This window comes from Vigna unguiculata, chromosome 9, assembly GCF_037176805.1.
Source record: "Vigna unguiculata cultivar grain cowpea cultivar isolate G323 ecotype 2 chromosome 9, ASM3717680v1, whole genome shotgun sequence".
NCBI classification, from domain to species: domain Eukaryota; kingdom Viridiplantae; phylum Streptophyta; class Magnoliopsida; order Fabales; family Fabaceae; genus Vigna; species Vigna unguiculata.
In genome coordinates this window covers 28,018,610-28,033,792 of record NC_140800.1, presented here as the reverse complement: position 1 = coordinate 28,033,792, position 15,183 = coordinate 28,018,610, and the positions used below count along the sequence as shown (strand labels likewise).

The 15,183-nt window shown below is 30.8% G+C and overlaps 1 pseudogene; it reads right to left on the bottom strand.

Moving 5' to 3' along the window:
• Nucleotides 1-6,736: 6,736 nt before the first annotated feature.
• LOC146883851 (uncharacterized) lies at nt 6,737-14,780 on the bottom strand (annotated as a pseudogene).
• Nucleotides 14,781-15,183: the final 403 nt, after the last annotated feature.

Genomic DNA, 15,183 nt, shown 5'->3' with positions numbered 1-15,183 from the left:
GAGATTGATGACCATTGCCTTGCAGAAGGCCTCGATGTGACATAAGAAATCAATGACCATTGCATCATAGAGGGTCTTGATGTAAAGAGATTGATGACCATTGCCTCGCAGAGGGCCTCGATGTGACATAAGAAATCAATGACCATTGCATCGTAGAGGGTCTTGATGTAAAGAGATCGATGACCATTGTCTCGCAGAGGGCCTCGATGTGACATAAGAAATCAATGACCATTGCTTTGCAGAGGGTCTTGATGTAAAGAGATTGATGACCATTGCCTCGCAGAGGGCCTTGATGTGACATAAGAAATCAATGACCATTGCCTTGTAGAGGGTCTTGATGTATAAAAAGAGAACCTAAATTTTGCTTTTGAAGTGTCGACAAACATTGCGTGAATGTCTAACATTGGTGAGACTTACACAAAAAACTATCATTGTTGACTTTTTTTAAATGATTTTCAATGATTTGGTGGAGTATGATGGATGATTTGATGATGCATGACATGTTATGATTTTCTTTTTGAACCTATATGATGATGCATACATGGATGCGTGGATGCATGGGTGGAATTTGCTTTTTTTCATTTTCCTTTATTTTAATTTGAGAGCAAAGAAAACTAGGCTTAAAGGCTAGGAAAAAAACTGTGAGGCCAAACAAAACTGGATTTAGGGGCCAATGTGGAAATTAGGCTTGGGGCCCAGTGTGGAAACTGGGCTTGAGATTAGTGTGAAATCTGGGCTTAGAAACTGGTGTGGGAATTGGACTTGGGGGTTAGTGGAAATTGGGCTTGGAGGGGCAGTGTGGAAACTGAGCTTGAGTTTAGTGTGAAATCTGAGCTTAGGAACTAGTGTGGGAATTGGACTCAGGGGCCAATGGAAGTTGGGCTTAGGGTATATTGGTCATTCATATAAATGAAAAGGACCAAAATTTGAGAAACATCATAAAAACCAAATTGTGTATTTTTTTTCCTTCTAAAATGAAAGGATTCAATAACCATTCATATGAGTGAAGAGGGTTTTGATTGGAAAGGTGAAAACTATTTTATTCAGAAAGATGAATGAGTCATGTATGCATGGCTTGGTATGATGTATGAATTACCTTATGTATGAATTTTCTTTTGCATTTTTTTTAAAAAACATTCGAATTGTTCTCCATTTCATTGTTATTTCGAATTCATGGAATCATTCTACTTTGATATTTTTTTAGTTTTCCAAATCATTTCTTTGATCTAATCAGCTACTAACAAATCATTTTTTAATCATTTCTTTTGAAACATTATTTGAATGACATGTATGAAATCGTCAAGGGTTTGAAAAGGTTTGAATGCGGTGATGAAGATTAACTAGGGAGTTTCCCCAATTTGAATTGGTCTCGAGACACAAAATGTGTTTGGGTTTTTCCAGTTGTGGATGGTATGAAGAAAATGATGGGAAAAAAAATTGCCCCTGGTGTGAGAGCCGAGGATGGTCTTAGGGTGCAAAAGCGTGTTTGACTTTTCCCAAACGAGGATATTAAAAAATGACGGGGTCTTCACAAGTTGCCCCTGATGTGATCACAATCTTCAATGTAAATAAATGCCCCATTCAGAATGAGTGATGGGAATATATGAATCACAAACAAAGTGACTGCCCAAGTTTGGGTTTGGGATTGATAAAGATGGACTATGTTAAGGTTTGTCAAGGTTTAGGCTTAGAGCAGAGGATACTGTGTGAGCAAAAATGGAATTTCATGAAGAATGAATTGATAAGGGACAACCGAAGTTTAGCTTAATTGCCTGATTGCCCATGCTAATTTTGGAGTTTTGAAAACATGTCAACCAAACATAAACTGCCACAGTGTTTAAAAGAAAATCTCTGAACACACTTTTTCAATCTTTTTTTTTTTTACCTTTTTCATAGAACAAACCTGTTAGCAAATCAAATTTTTCTTCTAAATTAAAACCTTCGAAAGATGACAACCAATCTTTGATCTATGTGGAATTTATTAGGCTTGTGTTGTGGCCAAGGCTAGTGGTATGAAAGTAAATAATAGTAAAGGCCCAAACAAGTGATGTGAGGATTGTTTCAACAAGGATCTTTGAATAATGTTTCATTCAGAATTTGTTTAACTTCTTCTTGTTCACCTTTTTTTTTTCTATATTTTGACCTTTTATTCTCATTCTTCAAACTTTTGTTTTTTTTTCTATATAACCATATCATTTCTTTCTTTTTCTTTTTTCTTTTTATTTTGATATTTTTGTATTGGTGAACTACCAGTCAGATGAAACAAATGCAAACATTATGTCAACCCTCAGTGGAAGGATGATCCTTGTTTAGAGTAATTTGAAAGAAATTTTTTGGAAGGCTCAAATTAGGTAGCAAAGGATAATTACTTTTATTTTATTTTATTTATTTTTTTTGATAAAGAAACATGGTCACACATCATTTCAAATCATGGTTGTTTTTCTCAACAAAAACTTTAATTCATAGGAAAATAATTTAGTTCATGTAACAGGATGTCCATTATTTTGTTCTTTTTTTCACTTTTTTTTTGCCTTATTTTTTGCCTAGACTGTCCTTTAAAGTTGTTAGTCTAGCGAACTTTTCTTCTTTTTTTGTTTTTTTTGTGTGTTCAGAGAATTTATGGTAATCCTTTTTAAGATATGTGTCCCCTTTATGATAATTCTCCATGGAAAAGAAAACAAGGTTTATGGTGGAAGAGAGATGGATAGGAAGATAGATTTGAGCAATTTCATGTATGCAAGACTATATGATGCTTCAAAAGACATGATAACAAACAAAATTTTATTTCTTTATTCAATCCACTGATTTGACCAAAGAATGTTTTATTATTTTTCACATTTTTCATAGGAAAGATTCCTAGAATTTGGTGATAAGAGAAGTGGGAAACAATTTGAACTTATTGTAGAGTATATTTTTTTTTGTTTATGCATATGCATGTCGAAACTATGAACATGGTACCATGATTGGCCACATAATGGAATGCAATGCATGTGTGCCTCGCAGGGCACTTATTCACATGATATGTAAGATTGTGATGAATTTATTATTATATACAAGGAAATGTGAGGGTAAATGACGCAAATAGTCTCCCTTTAGTGCCTTTATTTAACATGGGTTTGATGCTTAAAGTTCTAAGGGAAAGTATATGTGTTCACAAGGATAGTTCCATAATACCTAAATATCAATGTCACTAAAGCTATGGCCCACTTCATGGTATTTCCCACGACGGTTGGTAAACAACAAGAAGTGGGAGTACCAATGAAGCAAACAAACTCTAGTTGGGGTTCTCACAATGACCACTTGGGAAGTACATCCACTGTGACATTGTTACACAATCCCCTCTAATTCTAAGCAACTCAGACCCGGGTATAGGGCCTCACTCATGTAATGAATAAAATGTGTGTGTGAAGGGAGAACACAATGTATACCCAAACCCACAACTAACAATTATTCCAAATACAAAAATAAAGAAGAATATACACATACAATTATTCTAAATATAAAAAAAAGAAGATAAAAAACACATACCTAAAAAAAATGAGAAAGAAAAAATTTGAAGAAAAACCACATCAATTTTGCACATCCAAATAAATGGTCTGACTCTCTAGCATCCCCAGTTGAGTCACCATCTGTCTCAACCGAAATCGCAACGGGATGGCGAACCAAAAATTAAAATTTGTAAAAACAGAGTTTGGAGTCGCCACCATAGTTATTATAGGAAACTATGGAAAATCATAAAAAAGAGCAAGATCTGCGAAAAACCAGATTTTGGGTCCGGGAGTCGGTTACGCGTGGGGAAGGTATTAGCACCCCACAACGTCCGTCCTAAGACGGTACCTTTAATTAAATGTGCAAAAGTTATGTGATTTTTTCAAAATATTTAATTTTCCCCAAAAATATTAATAAAAGAATGTACAAAAAAACAACAAAACTATTTTTTGATTTTTTGGACCCGACGAGAATTAATCATCGCTCCTACGTATCTCGATGTGAATGGAGAATCAGTGTTACGTAGTTCTTTATGGAAAAAACTATTTGGAAAATTATTTGAAAAATGATTTAATTTGTTTTATAATTTTGAAAACCTTTTAATTTAAATTTTAGTATTATTTTAAAATTGGTGTCACGCGACGCGAGCGGCCGGATAGACACTTGAAATAAATTCATTTTTTCTAATCTTTTATTTTTTTTTATTTTTTAATCATTTATAAATTTTAATATCTTTTTAAAAGTTATCTTAAAGTAGTTGTGGATGTCATTACGACGTGAGAAACCAAATAGATATAAAAGAGTAAACAAAGAAAGCTATTTTTTATTTTTAGATCATTTGCATATATTTTTAGAAAAAACAAAAGTCTAAATTGGATGTCATGCGACGCGAGCGTCCGGGCAGACAATGAAGAAAGGTGAAAAAATGTTTTTTATGATTAAAATAAAAGAATGAAAATTGAAAAAAATTAAATCTAAAGATGAAAGAATTGAGAGTGACATACCTTAAAAAATATTCAATATCTCCTCACCTTCTCTCTTTTCCTTTTTTTTTTCTTCCTTTTCTAATATTTTTGTGTTTGTTTTTCTAATAGAGATAAAGATGAAAGGTGTCTATCTGGGTGGTAATGAGAGAAAGAGAGGGTAGAGAATGTTTTCTTCTTTTTTGTTTCTACCTCCTTCAATATGTTTTTTTTTTTGTTTGAAAGAGAGATAAAAAATGAAGTGTGTATGTGAGAGTGGTGATGGGAAAGAACTAGAGAACGGTAGAGAATTATTTTTTTTCTGGTCATGACAGAGTGCGTATTTATATTCACAACTTGCAATGTCAATGCAATCTCAGCCTTAATTGTAACGAATAATATAAGGAAGGAATTGATCATGATACTAGCAAATTATAAGTATTAAATCGTAGCAAATCAGAACATAAAATCAATTATCATCAATAACAAATCAGAGCACAAAATTAATCCCAATTAATAATATTGATTCTTACCATTTGAAGACATATTGCTTCTAATTATTATTATATAATTAATTTCTTTATCAAGAACAAAGGTAGAAAATATTTGAGTTATTGGACTCATGAAAATTAATAACAAATTGGGCTCTTCCTCCTTTTTTTCTTCTTCTTTTTTTCTCTTTTTTTTTTTCTTTTTTTTTTCTAAAATTAAAGTTTGAAAATATTTAAAGAAAATTTTGTTTCACCTTATTTTTTACTTTTATTTTTATTTTTTGAAAATAAATCTATTTATCCGGACGAAATTGGGTGTTGACAATTACATATGCATTAAAACATGTATATTGTGTCAAGCATGTTAAATAAAAACAAAATAAAACAGTTCATGCAACATACCCATAGTACTAAATTGTCAAGGTACGAATGAAGACCATAAAATACTACATATAGTTAATCGGTACAAAGACAAATTTTAAGCACCGCCTCCTAAACCACAACCCTAGCTGTCATGATCTTATACAACTTGTTCCAGTGACATGAGGCTTTCATTCCCTTGAGACATTTAACAAGGGAAGGGTTCACACACACGAAGTCATAACACTTTTCCATGACCTGATCATTTGGTATGTTCATGGCTACTAACATTTCCCAGATATCGTTCTCTACATATTGGAATGTGGAAGATCGACAGAAAATGTCATTTCGTTGTTTAACTACAACCACCTGTTCTTCATATGCCACCACTTGTCATTCAACGCAAGTAGATAATTTTTGACAGTGAGCATTTATCCTCCCACAATGTTCCATGAATCCATCTAGTCTAGTGTGAGCGACACAAATTGTGAATCAACGACATCAACCATGGGAGATTTTCTTTTATACCTTCCACTTGATGATGTACCACCAGATAGAACTGAAGGTGTTGATGGCACCCATGGAGTCAGTCCAAGACTATATGGATCCACGTGAAGAGGTGATAAAGGTGTTGGTTGAGGAGCTTCTTAAACTAGAGGTGACTTAGGGATGTAATCCATCTAATTATTGAGGTCCACATCTTCCATTTGCCTTTAAACTTATTGTCGTACTCTCTGGGCGGTGCAACATTTGTGTCCTATTGTAGAATCAGATCCTCATAACTCCTCCATTAAATCATAATGCTTGATTGAATTAACCTTCCATTTTTCAACGCTGGGCTTAGCCTAAAATTAAATATGGCACATAATAATGTCAAGGACAACATGCATCCTTAATGTTTCATTTAGTTTGACTTTAGTCTTAGGTTAATATGACAATGATTACCTTGATCAAATCACTTCAAACTTCATCTTTAGCATCAAAACGCTATGTAGAGTCATTCTAAGCGAATCCACTTAATCTACTAAATAAGTCATGAACCTCACGTGATTTATCCTTACACACCTTTTGATTGTTTTTTATATTATTTTTGTTTAATCCAACTAAACCAGATTCGTGCAGATGGTCGAGAATGTTATTGTATGCTTGTGACGTCCAACTGCCATCCACCTTATTACCCATTTGAGCTTCATCCACCATAGCTAACAACAATCAAAGGTCCATATCCTCCGTCCATTTAGTGAATTCACGAAAGACAAGAAATAAGTTTGTTGCAATACCTTTTCCCCTATTCATCATCACCTATGTAAAGAAAAGAAATTGTGCAATGATATAAACAAAATAAACATATAGCCATGGGAAACCAAATGCATATTCATGATAAAATACTTAATGTTCATACAATTCCATTACTACAAAAAGTTTTCAAACACATCAATTAACCTCATAATCTCTCCACATTTGATTTTCTATTTCATCCCTAATGTTACAATCACGTCTATAGTCAACTTCATGAACTTGATTAATTGAGTCATCTTCATCTTCTTCCATCAACCCTCGGTCGACTTCTTCAAGTGATGATTCATCATTGTCTACCCCTCGTAGGAAGTTGTGAAGAATGCAACATGCCAACACTATTTTTGTCATTGTATCGAAAGAATAATGAGGTTATGTTCCACTAACTATAATGGCAAATCATTTTTTAACACACCAAATGTCCTTTCTATAACATTTCTCAAAGATGAATGACGATGATTGAACAACTCGCGAGGATTTTGGGGACCCATTCTGCTGTACTCTTTCAAGTAGTACCTAACACCTCTATATGGTGTAGTTATATTTCGTTTCAACATAAATCTTGCATCTCCAAGGTAATATTTTTCTACATAAAAGTCCAATTGTATGTAGTACAACTAATTTTTACATGATGTGTAACCAGTGACGATATTAGCTAATGTAAATCATTTACCTCTTGGAATGACCAATGGGTCCTCTGTAATCAATGCATCCGTCAAAATTCTTGAATCATAAATTGTTCCCTACCACCTAACTAGTACATATGTGAACTTCATGTTAAAATCACAAGTCACAAATACATTTTGGGTGTACCAATCTTTCTTACCTTTATATCTTATTGCTTCCGATCTTGGAATATTTACTCGTACATGAGTTCCATCAATGAACAATCATATTTAACAAAAATAATGCTTAAACTAATGGTAGTTTCTATCACACAATAACAATTTTATTTGGTCATAAAATGTTACCTTAAAGTATGGATAAAAATGACTATTGTTTTGGACATATGGATAAACTTGGTTGCACTACAAAAAAATTATTTTTTATTGACGATCAATTTGTAGCGGTTAAATAAACCGCTAAAAATATTTTTATTTCTGATATTTTTCTTTAACCGTCACAATCTGTCAATTATATTATTTTAAACTTAATTAGTGGGTGTTTTATTTTTCAAAGCTTCTTTTTCACCGTAATCTTCCTCACTCGTCGATCACCACTTCTACTATCGCCAACAAGATTAAGATCTTCACCACAACGGCGACACCACTCACCGCCCAGTCTCCCTCATCGCTACATCTCCTAGTTCATGTATGGACCCTTATGCCATCGAAGAAATTGAGGCTCTTGAAGATCAAGTTGATATTATTCTTGATGAAGTATTTGAAAATTATGATATCATTTTATTATCTATGTTACTTCATGTATGGATTCTTATATGGTTTAAAAAATTGAGCTTATACTGCTATGGCAAGTTCTTTGTAAAAGAGGTCTAATACCAGCTTGAAGAATATTTGAATGTAACAATGTTTTATTTGAATTTGCCATGATATCCTGTGCTTGTTTTGAAACAAACTTGCATAGAGTTTTTTGCAGAGAACTCAACAAGCCACCAAAACTATGATTAATCTTCATTTCTAGCTATTATGGTGTTTCTAAAGTCTTAAAAAATCATACACCATGATGAAAGAAGTCACAGACCCCCTCAAGTGTGAATCATGAATGTGGACATGTGAATCCTTGAAAGCTTGATGTTACTCTTTGTAGTTTACATTATAGTGTAGTTATTATCTTAACACATCATGAGTGGATTTCTCATTTTTTTATTTGAAGCTCAAAGTTTTTTCATTAGTCTTATAATTCATTTGTCCAATAAATTATAATTCATCTTATAATTATGTTCTTTCATATCAGTAATTTCACCTTCTCTTCATTACTCTATTATTTCAATGCTTTCTATAATTTATAGTGTTTCACATGCTACTTTGTAGTATTCTACGTTAAGAAATTGACTATATACATGAAGGAAAGAATGCAGATTGGCTCTGACGAGATTTTAGAAACATAAAGTGGATTCGATTACTTGTAAGTTTGAATACCTCATCTCATTATGCTACTAGTATGTGTTCATCCCTCATGTGATTTAAATTAAGTTCACTAAAGTCTTAAACATGTCATTGCATTTTCATTGAGAAGCAAAGTAATTTTTATAAATGTTGGTTAATGAAATTCATTCTATGAACCTTGCAGATTTCCAATTTAAGTCTAGCAGCCTTTTAAACTTGTTAGGGGAATCCCATGATGCATGTCTCAAAATTTTTCAATAGTAACAATATAAAAAGTAGGAGAAATTAGAGTTTTAGTTCTCTTTTAACAATATAACAGGAAGCATGTTTATGGATCTGTGGGAGTCATAATAACTTAATGAGGAATAATAGGCTGTTGTGAGTAACTTTATTAAATGTGCCCTGTCAACCCTTTTATTGAACCACATCATGTAGATGACAAAATAAAGTTTTATCATTTTCTTAGTACCATGTTAAAATTGAAGTTTATTTTCTCTAATAGTTTGTGAGGTTAGACGAGTTTATCAAACTCAAGACAAGATTTTGAGAAACTCTAGACAAGTTTAGATACTCTATCATTTTGGTATTGTATTGTATTTTAGCATTCTAAACATGAGCAGGTTGAGACATTCACAAAATCTGAATAAGGGGAAAAGGCTGGTGATGCTGAACAACAGAGTATTAAATTTGAAAATTTAAATAGAAGTGCCACTCGAGTTCTCCTATTCCTCTTCCAGCATGTCCTTAAAGAATTGGTACCGGAAGGGAATTATTCTACAAGTAACTATTCTTTCTCAATAAAATCTATTAAAAAAATGCAAAATGCTCTATCTTCATGGTCAACTTCATTCTCCTGATGTGTTCAGTTTAAAGAAACATATTGGATTCCCTTAATCTTGGGTTGTGTTTGAAAAGTGCTAGACATTTTATCTAAGATTTCTTAGTTTGAAATTCAAATATCTGGTTCCAACAGGTTGTTAACCACTATGATCTCTAAATTTCTTTTGATTGAATGATTTATTATCTTTTCTTTTAAAGAATTTCCTGAACAAAATGCTGAGGATTCATTGATATTTGTCTTCTTTCTCTTTGGCTTGGTCTTTATGCATGGTTTCTTTTGTGTTAATGTGAAGTGAATAAGCACATTTTTTCCCACAATGAGTTCTAGTTGGCTTTTCTTTCCCAACCAAAGAAATTTATAATCTGTAATTTAGTGTACTCTTTATTTTGAGTTCATAGGTCAGCAAGATATTTGTCTAAGAGTCACACTCCAACAACGAGATCCATCTTAGCATTGAAAATGGCATCTATTACCGCTTTAGATTCAATACAAGAGAGCTTGCTTGGTTCAGCCATTGCAACACAATCTACACCAGCTTCAAGGATGAAGAGTACTCTTTATTTGGTAAACATTCTAATTCTACTACTGTTGTTTTACAAACTACAAGATTGCCATAATTGAAATATAAATCCATTTAGTCTTTGTTCAGGTTTCAACATTAACTTTTCTTGGTGCTATCAACCTGCTTCAACCATTGAGTAAAAATATTAACCATATGGACTTAAACCCACGACAACAATTTGTGATTCAGGTTGGGCAAAAGCTTTTTCAGGTAATGCAAATCACAACTTTGATTACCATATTAGAAATTAATCATCCTGTTTTGATATCCTGCTAATTGCTTGTAATATAGTTTGTGTATATCCTATAAGAGTATGAATAACTTGAACAACAAATAAAATTTATTTATTTTTATTTGTGATTTGAAACCTTTTGGTTATTTTGATTCAAGAATTATTTTTATTTTTATTTTTATCTAATGTTGTTAGATGTGTCAAGAATTACTCTTATGTCTGAATGTCTACATCTTTGCTCTTGAGATTTCATGAGAAAGATAAGACTTTTTTCAAATCCTTGATATTTGATTGTACTCAATTCTTACAGTTTTTTGGCCGGTTACCACTAGTTATTCACATGAGTTTTGATGAAAAATAATCTTAACCATCTATGTACAATTATATGATGATACAAAGTAATTTATAACTCTAAATACTGATTATAATGTGTCTTTAGATGGCATTCCAAAAGAAGGACTTCAAATAAAAAATGTACCTTTAAGGACCGATGTTCTGAATTTGATGACAAAAAAAGTAAGTTCTTTAATTTTTTTTTTTTTGGATTCTGAGCTTTGTATTGCTTGTGTTTAACATACTATTCTAAGCTTTATTTGTTTTCTAAATTTGATAGTCTGACAAAGCTTCAATGTTGGATGAAGCAATTGAATATTTGAAGTCACTACAATTACAAGTGCAGGTAAATCTTATATATATATACAATAAAATATTGAATGAGCATTCTAATTGGTGATGGTTAATTTTCCTATGTCCATAATTTATAAAATCTCGTCAAGCTTAGAAAAGGATTAAGGAGGAAAGGCAAGAAAAATTAGGATGGAAAAACAAAGTAATAGACTTTTCATTATTACTGAAAAGTGAAAGCTGCATGGTGATTTACAGAGCCAAAAAGGTTGTATTTGGAATTATTTCACTTAGATGAAGATTTTAGGGTTATTGATTGAAGTGTAAGCTTGTTTTACAATAGTGTCTCTCTATTTATCACCGATATACTATATATCTATTGGTTATATTATATATCATATAGTATCCATACCATACATATTAGCTCTGCATGATAATATACTATCATCATTTGTAACGAAAACTGAAAGCAATTTAATTATGCAGATGATGTCTTAAGGAAAGGATTGCTTGGCTTGAGGCCACTAATGAGTACCTTTACAGAGAACTTCATGAATATCGCAGTAGATGTGCTTTTGTAGAGATGCGAAATCGATGAACCAACAGTATGTAAATAGGAAAATACTTCAAATTTAAATGCATGTGGCCTTTTTTCTATAAACACCATCTACTGTTTATAGACATATATAGGAAAGAAAGTTATCATTTCATTTCGTCAGCTTGTATCAAGTTCTTCAATCACACTTTATACTTATTTATCCTCTTGTATAGGTTATATATAGAGATGACAAATAAACCCGTCCCCGTGGGTATTGCCCGAACCCGTCCCCGTTTTGACGAGGAATCCCCGCATTGACTGGGTATGGGTATGGGTATGGGGAATCCCCAACTTTTTCAGTTGGGTATGGGGATGGGTATGGGGATGTACATATCCCCGCCATAATACCCGTCCCCGCCATATCTCCATTCTCGTTTAAATTATTAAAATATTCATAATTAATGAAGTAACCCTATATATATATATATATATATATATATATTCTATTTTTTATTTATTTTAATTATTTGGTTTGTTGAAACTCATTTGCATCTCCAATATATTTTTTATCTTATCATAACCTTTATGTAATTATGTTAAAATGATGTATGTTAATTAAAAAAAAAGTATGTCTCACATTTGAATATTTCTATTATTTTTTAATATTTTTATTTATTATATATTTTTCTTTCACATGAGAATGTTTATACTCTCAATTTAAGGTAATATAAAAAAATTATTTACTTATTATTATTATTATTATTTTTGATTTAATCTGAAGAACTCTTTTGTTTCATTAAAATAATTTTCGTTATTTTTCAACTATTGAGTATATATGTTGATATTTGAAAAGTTTTCTTAGTTCTCTAAGATATTTTTCATCTTATCATACTTTAATTATACATTTGATTTTCTTTGTGCGATTTCTTTCGATAGTCTCTCAAATTATTTCTAAAACACACATTTGTTAGTTTTTTAATATTTTTATTTATTGTTTATTTTCATCATGTAAAAAAATATTTTGATATATTCTATCTAATTATTTTTTATTTTATAATTCATTATTAATCATACTGTAATTTTTTCACTTTAAATTATGTTTGAAGTGGTTAAAGTTATATATATATATATATATATATATATATATAATGATATTTAGGAATAGTATATGATAATTCACTACAAGAAAAACATGAAATAGTGACTGATTTAGTCATTAACCCATATCAGTCACTATTTTTCGTCATTGGTGGTAGTAATTGATTTATTGTCTGAATTAGTGATTAAATTAGTGACCGATTCAATGATCGAATTGGTACTTGATTTAGTGACCAATTTAATTACTAATTTATTTGTAATTTAATGACAAATTTTTTGGTCACTAATGATATTTATATTTAATTTTAACCACTTCAAACATAATTTAATAATTAGTTCTCTAAGGTATTTTTCATCTTATCATACCTTAATTATACATTTGATTTCCTTTGTGCAATTTCTTTCAATAGTCTCTCAAATTATTTCTAAAACACACATTTGTTAATTTTTTAATATTTTTATTTATTGTTTATTTTCATCATGTAAAATAATATTTTGATATATTCTATCTAATTATTTGTTATTTTATAACTCATTATTAATCATACTATAATTTTTTCACTTTAATTGTATAAATAAATTTTATTTACTACAATATAAAAATTTAATGTAATTGCTATGAATATTTATTTGTCACTATCCAACATATATTGAAGTTCAAAAGATATAAAATCTATGTCAAAATTTTATTATTATGTTTATTATTTGTTCTTTGTTTCATTTTGATCAAGTGATGTATTATAACTTTTATTAGTCTATAAAAAAGAGATTCATTAGAATTTAAAAGATTGAAGTAAACAAACATTTAAAATATATTTTAATTTGAATTTTATTTTTCCTTTTATATTTTTTTGAAATATTTTTTAATTTTATCAACTAAGTTTCATCAATGTTGTAGTTTGCAAATTTAATAAATGTTTTGGTTCTCATGAAATTTTATTTGATATTCTACTCTAAAATGTAGACAATTATAATTTATTTCAAAGTATTTGATATGGAAGAAATAATCATCCTCCTAATATTGAATATTTGATAATATTATGTTTTCTTTATCGTAATTTTTGTTCTTTTATAAAAATTAATATTGAAATAGTTAGAACACGGGTACGGGTATGGGTACGAGATTATACCCGTTACCCGTTGGGGATGGGGATGGGACAAAAGTTTGATACCCGTTGGGTTTGGGTATGGGGATGGGGATGAATTTTTTATGCGGAGATGAGTATGGGATAGGGAAACCCGTCCTCGCCCCGTCCCGTTGCCATCCCTAGTTATATATCAACATCATTATCCTACAATAGTTGTAAAGTACACATTATATATGATATATATCAGAACAACCCTTTGTGTGATTATCTTTATTTTTTAGTTAGTTTTATGTAAGGAAATTTTGATTCATGTGTGAAATGAGAATCTCAAATGGTCATGTGGTTGGTTATCCCTTTATGTGTGGACTTATATAAAGAAAAATAGTAACATAGTGAAAAGAGATTAAAAAAGTTCTAAAAAGGAATACTTGAAAGATGAGCTTAAATGTATCTGATTTATGTTATCTGATTTGTGGCAGTTTTTAATTGTCAAAATGTGATATATTTTGTAGCGGTTTTTAACTGTAACAAATGTGATATATATTTTGTGGCGGTTTTTAACCGTCAAAATCTGATATGTTTTGTGGCGGTTGTTAATCGTCAAAATATGATAAAATATAAAAAAATAGAAGTAAATTTTGTAGCGGTTTTTGACTGCTAGTAATTTCTTTTTCGTTTTTGACAGTAATACCAGCGGTTAGATTTTTCTTGTCAAAATCTATTTTTGACATGCGTAATTTTGATGGTTTTTTAAACCGTCAAAAATTTCATTTGTGACGGTTTATAACCGTTAAAATTTGTAATTTTAACCGTCACAAATGTTCACTTTTTTTGTAGTGTTGCCTTGTGATTGAACTAAAATTTATGATTCCAACATTAAGACTGCATTCAACACATTGTGAAAGTGCCTACCAATAGTTTCTCCCCGATCAATGAAAGAAAAATGATACATTTCGATTCTTCACATTATGTCCAATGATGTGCATAAATTTAGCAACTTGTTCCTCCACCGTTGATTGAAAGGCATCCTTAACAAACCCAGTTGCCCTTAACCGATGGCATAAATTAATAAACGCCTTCAATCCCATGCAAATGATGTTGCAACATTGATTAGTATGAACTAAATACGACATTAGTTGCTCGCAATGACGCTCTTTCTCAAGCACTAAGTCTCTAATTGTATTTGTAGTTACTAAACTCAAATTAAGTATATGTAATGCATACCTAATAATGCAACCCATTATCATCATGTTAACTTTTGTCCTCAATTGTAATTATTCTTTTAAGTGTAGAATAATATTAAAATCTACACCTACAATATCGTGTATGAAATCATCATCATTGATAGATGAAAACTTTGTTTCTTCTTCCATGTCAACATCCTTAATTCACCCACCCACACCCACACCCATGCAACTAATCTAAAATATAATTATTCACATTATAAATAATAAAATACTTAAATTTAATTCTAATAAAATGCAACTATATATAAACATTAATATGAACTTTTTCCGTTGTTTAAAATTAATTTAA